The sequence below is a fragment of the Lates calcarifer genome, unplaced genomic scaffold (genome assembly GCF_001640805.2).
Source record: "Lates calcarifer isolate ASB-BC8 unplaced genomic scaffold, TLL_Latcal_v3 _unitig_4509_quiver_412, whole genome shotgun sequence".
NCBI classification, from domain to species: Eukaryota; Metazoa; Chordata; class Actinopteri; family Centropomidae; genus Lates; species Lates calcarifer.
This window is the reverse complement of record NW_026116942.1, coordinates 495454-509374: the sequence shown is the minus strand read 5'-3', so window position 1 is coordinate 509374 and position 13921 is coordinate 495454. Positions and strand designations below refer to the sequence as shown.

At 44.1% G+C, this 13921-nt stretch overlaps 1 protein-coding gene across 9 annotated transcripts in view; it reads right to left on the bottom strand.

The window, feature by feature from the left end:
* Positions 1–13921, bottom strand: part of LOC108900072 (protein Aster-B) — a 66450-nt gene that overhangs the window by 38695 nt on the left and 13834 nt on the right. The gene's annotated exons all lie outside the window — the stretch shown is intronic.

The following is a 13921-nucleotide window of genomic DNA, read 5'->3' as shown; positions in this document are numbered from 1 at the left end:
CATTTGAGATGGATCTGGTCAACCAGCTGGGGGGGAGACATTAAAGTATTAAACATGTAATTTCCTGTTCCTAGTAGGTGGCACTTAACTATACTTGAATATTATAATGCAGATGTCTTCAGGGTGGGACAAACATTTTAAGTATGGGGCAGATTAAACAGTGTACTGTATATGTGAGTTACAACGGACTTCCTGTTTGGTTAAGACAATGGCTTCAATAGACTTTCTTGTAAGGCTTGGGATGTTACATGAGCCTAACAAATTTCACATACGGTGCCAGTCAAAAGTTTGAGAAGACCTTTTCATAAAGTGATTTTTCTTTTTTATTACTTTCTACATTGTAGATTAATACTGAAAACATCAAAACTATGAAGGAACACAAATGGAATTATGTAGTAAATCAGAAAAGTGTTAAACAAACTAGAATATGTTTTATACTTTAGATTCTTCAAAGTAGCCACCTTTTGCTTTGATGACACCTTTGCACTCTTCTGGCATTCTCTCAGTCAGCTTCATGTGGTAGTCACCTGGAATGGTTTTCAATTAACAGATTGAGTGTTTTGTCAAGAGTTAATGTGGAATTCCTTGCCTTCTTAATGTGTTTTAGACCATCAGTTGTGTTTGTGTAGGGGTAGGTTTGGTACACAGTTCTATACAGTGAATAACCTTTTTCGACTACTGTTCTAATCCATATTATGAAAAGAACCACTCAACTAAGTAAAGAGAAACAACAGTCCATTATTACTTTAAGATGTGAAGGTCAGTCAAACCAGAAAATTTCAAGAACTTTGAATATAACCTCAAGTGCAGTCACGAAAACCATCAAATGCTATGGTGAAACTGGCTCTCATGAGAACCATCTCAGGAGAAGATGACCAAGAGTTACCTCTGCTGCAGAGCATAACTTCATTAGAGTTACCAGCTTCAGAAACAGCTAATTAACAGCACCTCAGATTAGAGCCCACATAAATGCTTTACAGAGTTCAAGCAGCAGACACATCTCAACATCAACTGTTCAGAGGAGACAGTGTGAATCAGGCCTTCATGGTTCAATTGCTACAAAGAAGCCACTACTGAGGAAGAGCAACAAGAAGTGAGTTGTCTCGGCCAAGAAACGGGAAAAGGAATGGACATTAGACCAGTGGAAATCTGTGCCTTGGTCCGATGAGTCCAAATTAGAAATTTTTACTCCCACTGCCATGTCTCTGTGAGACGCAGAAAAGGTGAGTGGATGGTTTCCACGTGTGGTTCCCACTGTGAAGCATAGAGGAGGAGGTGTGATGGTGTGGGGGTGCTTTGCTGGTGACACTGTTGATGATTTATTCAAAATTCAAGGCACACTTAACCAGCATGGATACCACAGCATTCTGCAGTGACATGCCATTCCATCTGATTTGCATTTAGTGGGACTATCATTTGTTTTTCAACAGGACAATTACCCTAAACACACCTCCAGGCTATGTAAGGGCTTTTTGACCAAGAAGGAGAGTAATGGAGTGCTGTGTCAGATGATCTGGCCTCCATAGTCACCTGACCTAAACCCAATTGAAATGGTTTGGGATGAGTTGGGGCACAGAGTCAAGGCAAAGCAGCCAACAAGTGCTCAGCACCTCTGGGAATTCTTTCAAGACTGTTGGAAAACCATTCCTAACCTCATGAAGCTGATTGAGAGAATGCCAAAAGTGTGCAAAGGTGTCATCAGAGGAAAAGGTGGCTACTTTGAAGAATCTAAACTATAAAACATTCTGGTTTGTTAAGCACACTTTTGTTTACTACATAATTTCATATGTGTTCTTTAATAGTTTTGATGTCTTCAATATTAATCTACAATGTAGAAAATAATAAAAATAGAGAAAAACCAGTGAATGAGAAGGTCTGTTCAAACTTCAAACTGTTACTGCATATAGATGAAACGTATGGCTGAGGCTACTTTGTTGAAATTTTGCACGAGGTGCTATCAAGCCATTTTGGCCACACTGACGCATGGAGACCCAAAAATGTTTAATGAGTTTTTGAGCATCTTTAGCCATTCCAAAATGCAATTTATTTGCACGAAGAAGGAAAAAAAAACAAAAAAACATAGCAATTACAAGAGGGTCCTCACATCCTCGGCCCCAGTGAACTCATTGTCATTTTCAAGAAACCAGTTTGAGATGATTTGAGCTTTGTGACATGGCGTGTTATCGTGCTGGGAGCAGCCATTAGAAGTTGGGTACACTGTTGTCGTTAAAGGATGGACATGGTCAGCAACAATACAATAAAAGAGGCCCAAAATGTGCCAAAAAATATCCCCACACTATTACAACCCCACAACCACCCTGAACAAGGTAGGGTGGATCCATGCTTTCATGTTATTTACACCAAATTCCGACCCTACCATCTGAATGTCACAGCAGAAATTGAGACTCATCGGACCAGGCAACAGTTTTCTGATCCTCTATTGTACAATTTTGGTGAGCCTGTGCAAATTGTAGCCTCAGTTTCCTGTTCTTAGCTGACAAGAATGGCACCCGGTGCGGTCTTCTGCTGCTGTAGCCCATCTGCTTTAAGGTTTGATGAGCTGTATGCACAGTGGATATTTTCTCAATATCAGACCATTCTCCATAAACCCTGGAAATAGTTGTGCAGAGAAATCCCAGTTTCTTAAGTACTCAGACCAGCCCGTCTGGCACCACCAATAAAAACCTGTATGACTGCTCCCCCTCCTTCCCATCTAAGTACATCATAAAATTTGCAGATGACACAACAGTGCTCTGACTCATTACAGAGAGCAATGAGACTGCATATAGGAGAGAGGTTGAACATCTAGCAGCATGGTGCAGTGACCACAACCTGACTTTGAACAATAAAAAGATGAAGGAAATGATTGTGGACTTCTGGAGGTTAGGGCAGCACAGCCATCCACTAGTCTGCATTGGAAATCAGGCAGTGGAGAGGGTTTCCAACTTAAAGTTTCTGGGCATGATTGTGTCTGAGGACTGGTCTCGGGGCAAAAACACCACTTCAGACATAGGGAAAGCTCAGCAGCACCTCTTCTACCTGAGGAAACTTAAAGAAGCTAAACTTCCCCAGAGACTCAAAATGAACTTCCACCAGACAGAGGCTCTGCTGTCTGTCTCAGTTTAGATAATTTTCCTTTACCGACACCATATCCTTGTCTTAATCACCAACTTGCACATTTAATGTAATCAGTAGTTGCTAAATCACTTATAGGCCCTTCTTCTTGGGTTGTGACTTTTTCGCTATTACCACACCACCGTTTCACGCTAATCTACACTAGCTACTTTAGCCTAACAACTAGCCATGGCTTCTCATTCTCCTTCTCCCTCTTGCTCTTGCTCTGCCTGTCAGATGTTTAGTTACTCCTCTGCCTTGTTTATTGGAAACGGTATGTGTAATAGATGTAGTTTGTTTGCTGTGCTTGCAAGGCTTAGCGAATTAGAGACCTGGCTCTGCACAATGGAATCAAATTCAGCAGGTAATGCTAAACAGCCCCCAGTAGTTGGTATGGACCAACCTAGCACAGTTCCTGTTAGCCTTCCCTTGGTAGTTCCCAAGCAGCCAGTAAAGCAGGCTGGCTGGGTGACTGTTCATAAGGACAGGTGTAGCCATAGCCAAGCCCACTGTTGATCACCACCCAGTTCATGTTAATAGGTACTCCCCACTTAGCGACACACCCGCCGAGAAGCCAACTCTGGTGATTGGCGACTCCATTTTGCGGAATGTGATGATAGCGATTCCAGCTACCATAGTTAAATGTATTCCTGGGGCCCAGAGCAGGCAACATAGAATCATATTTAAAGCTGCTGACTAAAGATAAGCGTAAATATGGTAAAATTGTTATTCACGTTGGCACTAATGACCCCCAACTACACCAGTCGGAGGTCACTAAACTTAATGTGCAGTCGGTGTGTAACTTTGCAAAGTCAGTGTTGCATGCTGTAGTATTCGCTGGTCCCCTGCCCCATCTGACCAGTAATGGCATGTATAGCCGCGTGTCTTCAGTCAACCACTGGCTGTTGAGGTGGTGTCCAGAAAACGATGTGGGCTTGGTAGATCATTGGAAGAGCTTCTGGGGGATACCTGGTCTGATCTTCATTTATGCTGTCTAACTGAAACCTGGTTTTGTCAGGATGAGTATGTTAGCCTGAAGGTTAACATACACCCCCCCCCCCCCCCCCCCCCCAAGGTCATATTAATACTCTCATCCCCTGAGACACCGTCCGAGGAGGTGGAGTTACGTCCATTTTTGATTCCAGTCTATTAATTAACACTTAACCTAAACTCAATTATAATTCATTTCAAAGTCTTGTTCTTAGCTTGTCTCACCCAAAGTGGAAAACACTAAGGCCAATTCTGTTTGTCATACTTTACTGCCCTCCTGGCCCATACTCTGACTTCTTATCTGAATTCTCAGTTCATATCAAGTTTAGTACTTAGAACAGATAAAGTCATTATAGTAGGTGACTTTAATATTCACATGGCAGTGAATGGCAAGAATGACAGCTTTAGCTCGGCATTTAGTTCATTATTGGACTTTATTGGCTTCTCTCAGCATGTAAATGAACCTACACGCTGTTTTAATCATACTCTTAAAATTGTTTTGGCCTATGAAATTGATATTGAAAATCTAATAGTTTTCCCACAGAATCCCCTTTTATCAGACCACTATCTAATTACTTTTGAATTCCTGTTGATACTGATACCAACTTATATTTTTATATGGAATCTGCATTATGCTCTGTTCTCCTGTCCCTAACACCCCCCCACCCCACCCCCGAACTGGACTCTGCATTGCTGCATCACATTGCCACACTCCACTACACACAGTATCCCCTTCCAACTACAAAAAAGGACTGTATAAATGATGTTGCATGAATGCACTTTAAGGACAATGCATGGTTTATTGCACTATTATTGGGTGTTGCATAAATGCACAAAATAATCATTGGAAAATTTACACTCGTTTTATGAGGCACCACCATCCAATTTTGGAATGGAAATCGGGGATATTAATTTAATTAAAGATCAAGGTTAATAGTCTATATCAATATTCTGTATTAATATCCACACCGTAAATTTTAATCAGTCTGATATCTAAGATCATGATTTCTTGATTCAGGGATCTGGCTCACCATTGCAGAGGAACACACAAAATTGCTGGGTCTACATATATATATTTCCAATTTATTGATTACTAAAGCAAATATATATAGTGTGAAAATGTGAAATAAAAATAAACAGGAATGTAAGAATGATCAAACTACCATGGTGAACTAACAGCAGGTAAAATGAGCAAAGTGATCTGGTGGAAGCAAATTGTTATAGTCTGTAACTATAATCTATTTGTACTGAATTCTGAGATTGAGGAAAAATAAGCTCTCACGTAGTCTACTTAACAGCTGCTGGATAACTTTAGAGGAGACTGGTGTTGGCCAGACGACTCTAAAAGTGACTAGAGTGACTTACAGTAGGGACCTGTTTTGGGTCCCAGTAACACTGCTGCCACTGGGCTGGGTGCTCTACCTCTTGCTCCAAGTCATGATCCCAGTTTGTTTCAGTTTCTGAGTCCAGGGATGAAAAACACTGATTCTGCACTTGCATCATCTTTCTTCTTTTTATTTGTCTTTTGTCTTGTCTCATGTTTTTGTCCTTGTGCCACTTTGTTTCATTTGTATTTGCCTTCCCTTGCTTCATTTTGTTTCTGCTGTGAAAAACTGTAATTCAGGTCATCACTGCACACACACAAACACACTCATGTGCCTCCTGGTGGGACAGCAGCAACAGCCTTATGAGTAAATACTTAAAACCCCAAATGTTTTCTCAGGGAAGTGAAGTGAGCTGTCCTCTCAAATATCCCAAAGAGAAAAAAACAGACTTTATCCTTCTAATGGTTATGAAGTTACTTAATTCCAAACAATGATCCTCTGTCTCAGTAAAACAGTCTGATGACTGTCTGAGCAGTCATCCCCCTAAGACAGAGAGTAGTTTGTTCAAAGTAGTTTGTTCTGCTGGATCTTGCAAATTGTAGGATGACATATCCAGATCCTGCTGCCTCAGGAAAACCAGCCATCACAGGAGACCCCTTACACCCCGCTCACCACCTGTTTGACCTGTTGCCCTCCAGATGGCGCTTCAGGTCAATCAAGTCCCACACCACCAGACTCACCAACAGCTTCTTCCCCTGGGTCATTAGGACCGCAAACAAACACTGACCATACCCCACCATACCCCCCACCCCCTACCCAACACCCAACACCACACCTCTCTCACACACACACACACACACACGCACACACACACACAGAGCCTAGGATACTATCCATCTACCTTGCACCTTAAAGTGTCCTAGACACTCTTGCACAATCGTGTGCTGATGTGTGTATGTAAATTTATGTAAACGTTAATGTAAATTTTTGTAATTCTTGTATTTTTGTATACTTGTATTATTTGTGTACATTTTACATTTATATTTCTTATTGTATTTAATTTCTTCAATAGTGCACTGTTGGCCTTCATGGAGCACCCACAATTTCATTGTACTTAAATGAAGCTTAGCGGAAGTTCAGTCAGAAAGACTTTTTCCCCTATTGTCTCTTTAAACCCGACGCTCCATTCCCTCACTGATCAGTGCACTCCCCTGCTCTCAGCCAATCACAACCAAGCACGCTCGCCTCTTGAGCAATCATTGGTTAGCTGTCAAAGTTTAAAATGTTCTCTCTCCCTGCTGTCATTCAGCTGTCTTTCAGCAATGAAACCGCGCGAGCTACCCTTCCCTGTAAAATTTCTTGGCTCATCATAGCACTCGGCTGCATTTTTTTCAGCCGGTCGATCATGTCAATCCGACTGGGGAACTTCAGCTGGATGCAGCGCAGTCCCCCAGACCTCAGCGCAAAAGCGTTCGCCTAGCATCCGCAAGTTCCATCCCGGCCCTGAGGGAATATGAGGCTCTAGATTCCCAGCTGAGAGCTCAAGGCATCCCTCCGGCGCCGGGGCTCACCTTGTCTCAACTTCGCGAATTGGCAAGCCTCGTTGCAGTCAGTGATTCCCCTGAGGCTTCTCCTCCTGCCGAGGATACTTCCAGGCATCAGCGTGGCTGCAAACACCCCAAAAAATCAGTGGCTCCACTTCCCAAACGCAGACAGTCCCATCCGTCCAGACCTTCTACTTCCTGCAGTCAACCCCTTGATACTCCGGTGTCAGCTGCCATTCCCACGCGCATCGCTGCCATTAGTCCACCCGCCGGGGCTTCTTCCGCCCCCGCAGCTTCCATGAACCCCGCCGCTCCTGTCACTCCTGCCGCTCCTGCCAGAGTGCGATAAAAAAATCTGCAATACCGGAAACATATCTACCGTTATCAAATCTGCTGATCCTCGTTTAGCAAGGGATTTATCCATCAGGGAGTTTCTCGTGGCTTTCGGGATCTAAAGAGACGTGATATGCTCAGTCTATCAGGAGACAAGAAGTAGACACCTATCTAGCTCTAATCGGGGACCTCAACCTCAAATATGGGAAAAACATATTTTATCAGTACCATAAAGCCTTTTCTAGTAAAGCAGCCTTGTACATCACCCAGTCCAACACCCACCTTAACTGGGCTGTCCTGGATATGTTTCTTCACATCTGCAGCGCAGGCAAGGAGGCCCATCCTCGATCAGTATGCCCTCGCCGAGTGATCCCGGCCTGGTCAGCCCGCCACCGGCAGGAGACTTGGCCAAACTTTTTAAGCATACACCGATCTACTCCCATAAATATCTCAGCACTGGCAGCAGAACTGTCTTCGCACCCAGACTCTGTCTTTATGGATTACCTGCTCACCGGCCTCTCCCAGAGCATTCGGGTCGGCATCCTATCTCCCCCGGTCTCCACCTTCGTAGCAAAAAATCTTCAATAAGCCATCAAAGATCCCGCTACTGTGTCCCAGTTACTTAACAAAGAATTAAATATATAAATAAATAAATAAATATATGAGAAAATAAAGGTTACATCATCGGTCCGTTCGACTCCCCTCCCTTTCCAGTGTTTCATTCCAGTCCGGTAGGCATCGCCACTAGAAAATATTCAGGAAAGAAAAGGTTAATCTTCGATCTGTCAGCTCCCCACTCCGGCCCTGTCAGTAGCATTAATAGTCTCATTCCTCCGGTGCCATTTTCCCTGCATTACGCAACCGTTGATAACGCCATTAAATTGATCAAACTAGCAGGTCAAGGTGCATGGCTATCCAAGGCAGACATCACAGATGCCTTTAAAATCATCTCCATTCATCTGTCCCAGTGGCATTGTTTCAGCGTAAAATGGGATGCCAAGTTTTACTTGGCCGTTACATTGACGTTCGGGTGTAGGAGCAGTCCATGCATCTTTAATTCGGTGTCAGAAGCACTTTGCTGGGTTCTCCTAAACATTGTGAGACTCCCAGCAGTAGTCCACCTCCTCGACGACTTTCTGGTAATTAACCCTCCAAACGATAGTTCCGGTTCCTCTCTATTAAAACTGAGAAAAATGTTCAGCCATCTCGGTGTGCCACTCTCGGACGAGAAAACATTAGGCCCCGCAAAAAAACTAGAGTTCTTGGGCATTTCTCTGGACACCTGCGACATGAAAGCTTCGCTTCCCGAAGACAAATTACAGAGAATCTGCCAAATTACGCAGTCTTTTTCAGCGGCTGTAATCATTTCCAAACAGCAGTTATTGTCTCTCCTCAGCCATCTTAATTTTGCCATGCACGTAATTCCGCAGGGGCACTCCTTTATTTCTAGGCTTCTCACCCTGGCTTCCTCTGTTCCTAAATTGCACAACCTCGTCTCACTAGATGAAGGTTGCCACTCAGACTTAAAATTCTGGGCAACCCTGTTAGACCAGTGGAATGGTATCTCCTCCTTCTACGACGATATCATGCACTCATCCGACTCATTGCAGTTCTTCACGGATGCGGCTCCATCTGTGGCTTTTGGGTTTTTTTTTTCAGGGGCAGTGGTTCGCCAGCAGCTGGCCCACGGCGTTCCCCGAGCATGAGCAGTCCTCTGCGCTGTTTGAGATTTACCCCATAGCAGTTGCCTGCCATATTTGGGGGCATCTCTGGCAGCGCAAAAGAATCTTGATCCTGTGCGATAACGAAGCAACGGTCAACGTCATAAATAAGGGGCGTTTGTCATCAGGTGCGATCATGCCTTTTATGAGACGTATCACATGGCTAGCAGTCACGCATAACTTTATTCTAACAGCCCGTCACGTGCCCGGTCATTTCAACATCATCGCTGACTCTCTGTGCCGTTTTAAATTTCAGATCTTCCGCACTCTCTGCCCGGACGCCAGTCCCAATCCTACACCTGTCCCTCCGCTTCAAGAACTAGTCCTATTTTGAGTAGGGATCCCCTTGACAGTTATTTAGAGTCAGCCAGGTTTTATATGAAGAGAGGTTTAGCAGATTCAACGTTGAAAATGTATGATTTTGCCTGGGTTACTTTTGCAATGTTCTGCAGCTCTCACAACGTTCCCATTATGCCAATCCACATCAATACTGTGTGTGCATTCATTGCTTATTGTACTGACGTGCGCCATTTCAAGACGCAATATATTCGCGGCTTGATTTCCGGCATTCAATTCAATGTTAAGTGCTCTGACCCCTCCTTCCCCAGCCTGTTCTCCAATCCAGCAATAAAACTAATGTTAAAAGGAATTTCTAAATGCTTTCCTTCTACTCCCGATAATAGACGTCCCATCACAATTCAAGTCCTTCATAATTTAGTATCTGTGCTTAGAGAAGGTCTGTTTTCCCCATACATCAATTCACTTTTAATCTGTGTTTTCCTACTAGCATTTTACAGCTTTTTAAGAATTAGTGAATTCACTTCTCCCTCAAATTCCTACAACCCTGTAAGAGACATTTCTTTTTCAGATCTCGTATTGCATCCTAGTCATTACAGTTTATTCATCAAACATTCTAAGGTAAAGAGTTCCTGCTCCATAATAATCACCTCCCTTCAAGGCCATGGCAAATTATGTCCGTCTTCGCCTTTCCACAAATTCTCCTTCCCCTCTGTTCCTAACACCCAGCTATCACCCCATGTCAAACGCATGGTTCTATTATCTCTTCAAAAAGGTTCTCCTTAAATGTAATCTGTCTCCTCAGCTGTATTCAGGCCATTCCTTTACAATAGGCACAGCCACATCGGCTGCAACACAAGGGATATCCACTGCTTCTCTCCAGCAAATGGGACGCTGGTCCTCCTCTACATTCTCCTCTTACATTCGTCCAGACTCCTCTTCAGTTTTGGCTGCCCAGCGGTCTTTGGTAACCTAACGGTACGTAATCATTGCATTTACTGGTGGTGGTGGCACTATCCTTTCCTCTCCTGCATCCATCCCGCATTTCCCGCATTCCCTGCTTTAAGGCCTCTCCCGCATCTATCCCGCATTCCCCGCATTAATGCCTCTCCTGCATCCTTCCTGCATTCCCCGCATTAAGGCCTCTCCCGCATCCATCCAGCATTCCCGCATTTCCCACTTCAAGATTTTGAGGAATATTTCACTCCTGTTCTTCCTCTCATCACCCCGCAGTCCCGCATTTCAGCCTTTTCCCGCATTGCCCCGCATGTCCCATATCTCCCGCATTCCCCGCATTGAGGCCCCATCGCTCATCTCCCCTTGCAGCATCCCCTGCAAGGTATGGTACCCTTCTTTTACTTCTTTTGGGGGGGGGGGAGTTCTCAGCCTGTGGGAAGCCACGGCCAGGCTCACCAGCTGTCCGTGGCGATCCTCTTCCTGCCGGGGTCTAATCGCCAAAAATCTGCTTGTCTCAATAAAATCACCTTTTCATGTTTCCCTCATATCGGTCTCATCATTTTCTTTCTTCGTGTCTTTCTGATTGAACTGTACAGTGACAATAAAAGCCTGTTCTGTTCTGTTCTATTCTATTAAAACTATCCTGGTAGTATTTTATTTCATCATATATAAATATGATTCTCAGGAGACAGGTTTGAGGAAAACATGTAATGTATGAGACGTGTAGTTAAATGTGTTTGGGGAGGTACATTTTCAGTCATATTTATTCAATAACATACTATAAAATTTAGCTCTTTTGTTCAAATATGTATTATTACACTCGCCAGCAGGGGGCAGTGTAGGAGATTGTTTGTGGCCAAGCTAGGTAGAGGAAGTTTCATTATTAGCTGGAGCCCTGCCCAGTGCTGTATGGAGTTTGCATGTTTTGTCAGTGCTTTTGATGAAATTAACTTTTTCCTACACCATGCCATTGTAGTGTGAGTAACAAATATTTAAACGATATTCACCCAAAATGCATAAGAATATTGCTAAATTACAGCTAAAGCTTACAGTTGGCATCAAGATGACGGTGCGCGAGTACACCGTGGCTCTGAGCTCTCTACTTCGGTGCTTTTTGTTTGTGATAATGGGGGTGTGGATGTGTATGTACGACGGAGTGAATGGCATAAAAGTATCATATACCCAAGCAAAGTTGTGGGATGGATTCGCTTGTCGGACAGACATTACATGGGACTTCCAGCAGTCTCACAACATACCACTGGACATAGTGAGACCACCAGGCTCTCCCTGGTTTGTTGCCGGGTCCAGGACGCGGTGCAGACAGGGAAGGGAGTGGAGACAGAAGTGAGGATGTAGAGTGGGCCTGCTGGCCCAGCTACGGAGGCAGCCTCATAGACTTGCACTACCAAGTATCTTCCTAACCAATGCCAGATCTGTCATCCACAAAACGGAGGAATTAGAACTGCAAATGGTGGGGAAGAAACACGTTCAGGACTGTTGTGTGACTATAATCACAGAAACATGGCTCCACCTGCTCATCCCGGACGCTGCAGTCCAGCTAAGTAGCCACTCCATGCACCGTTTCAACAGGACCAGCAGCTCCAGTAAGACCAGAGGGGGAGGACTTTGCGTTCATGTACACCAAGACTGGTGTACCAACAGCAGAGTTATTTACACCCACTGCTCCCCTGAACTAGAATTAATAACTGTCATGTGCAGGCCTTTCTACTTGTCTACATTCCACTCGAGGCTAATGTTAGCACAGCTCTCTCTTGGCTATATGACACCATAAGCAGGCACCAGCAGGGTCATCCTGAAGGCGCTGTCATTGGGGCTGGGGATTTCAACCAGGTGTGTTTAGAGACTGTTCTTAAGTTTGTGCAAAATGCAGTGTCCCACCAGAGGCAAGAACACACTAGACTAGGTCTACTCAAACTTGAAGCGGGCATACAGAACAGAACCTCTCCCCCACCTGGGCATGTCTGACCACATCTCACTGCTCATGATCCCAGCATACAAACCCCCCCATAAGAAGAACAAAGCCACCAATGAGAACTGTGAAAACCTGAGGGAGAACTCTGCCAGCTGCAGGATTGTTGTAACAACACAGAGTGGACTCTCTTTGAACACCTGGAGCTGCATGAATACACAAAAACTGTACTTTTTACCCTTTTTTGTATTTTAAGCACTGATGGGAGTTGCTCCACCAATCTTGTATATTGCTTATACAATGACAGTAAAGACTATTGCTATTCTATTCTAAAGGGCCGCAGCACATGTATGAATTAATCGTTAACCACAAATCTTGGTGCACACTCTCATGTGAGAGACTGTGTGAGGCACATGATTGCAGCATACTGCTGCTAGACTGCTGACCAAACAACACATCCCTCTTCTAATATAAACCCAAAGTATATATATATATAAGTATATATATATATAAATGAGGGTTTTAGGGGGGGCTTTGCATCGTGAACAAAGACGTGATGTGAACAAAGAGAACACAGTATAAATAAGGGCAAAGCCAAGTCCACTCCAAATCTCAGAAAACTGCATCCCAATTCACTCACCAGCCCAGGTTCAACACCAATCACATCTCTGATGCCAGCATGCTGTACGGAGTTCAGCGATTTACTCATTTAGGTTGAAAATAATAATAATAAATAAACTTTCAAAACTTGATGCCAGAATTTCACTCATTGGAGTATTGCAGCCTGAAATTCAGTCAGGGCCAAATAGATACACTTACCAAAGAGCATGAGGGACATTCATTCATTATCTACACCACTTACCCGTTAAGGGTTGCGGGGGGGTTGGAACCTATCCCAGCTGACATTGGGCAAGAGGTGGGGGGATCCTGTCTATTGCAGGGCCAACACATAGAGACAAACAACCATTCACACTCATATTCATATTCATATTCATAATATAACCTGCATGTCTTTGGACAGTGGGAAGAAGCTAACTCCCCAGTTGGCCCGGGGTCAAACGTGGAGCCTTCTTGCTGTGAGGCCGCAGTGCTAACCACTGCACCACCTTGCCACCCAGCATGCCTTGCCACCCAGCATGAGGGTCAAGTTAGTTTTAGTTGGCATTCCCAAACAAACCCAATCCCCAACCACCTCAAAAAATCAGTAAAGGATACAGCTCAAACGTCCAACAGAAACCCACATTCTCCTCTCTCCCAGCTACACACACACACATATATAGTCATTGATTCAAGTTATATGCAGAACTAACATTTCAAGCAGCAAGTGCATTTGGCAATCTAATGAAACAATTTAACAGAATGATTTTGGTGATTTTGGTCTTGTCAATAGCTGTCAATTGCACCAACCAAATGCTAGAGAATGTTGATTCTTCTCACCAGTGCACCATTCATTCATGCATTGATTTCTTTCTCTCCAGCAATTTTTTACTTCGATGGTGTGCATCAGAGGAAATGGAGTTGAGCGTCAAGCTAAGGCTTCGCTAATCAGGGACCAACAGCATCTTCTATCCAAGTCTTTCTGTGTATAGGTCTGCTCAAGTACCCTGGCTCTCTCCTCATGCTTTGCTCTATGTCTTCTCCCTCACCACGGCAGCTGCCTACTTCAGCCAGTCTCCGTGGCTTCCTCAGCCATCTTCTCACCTGAAATTG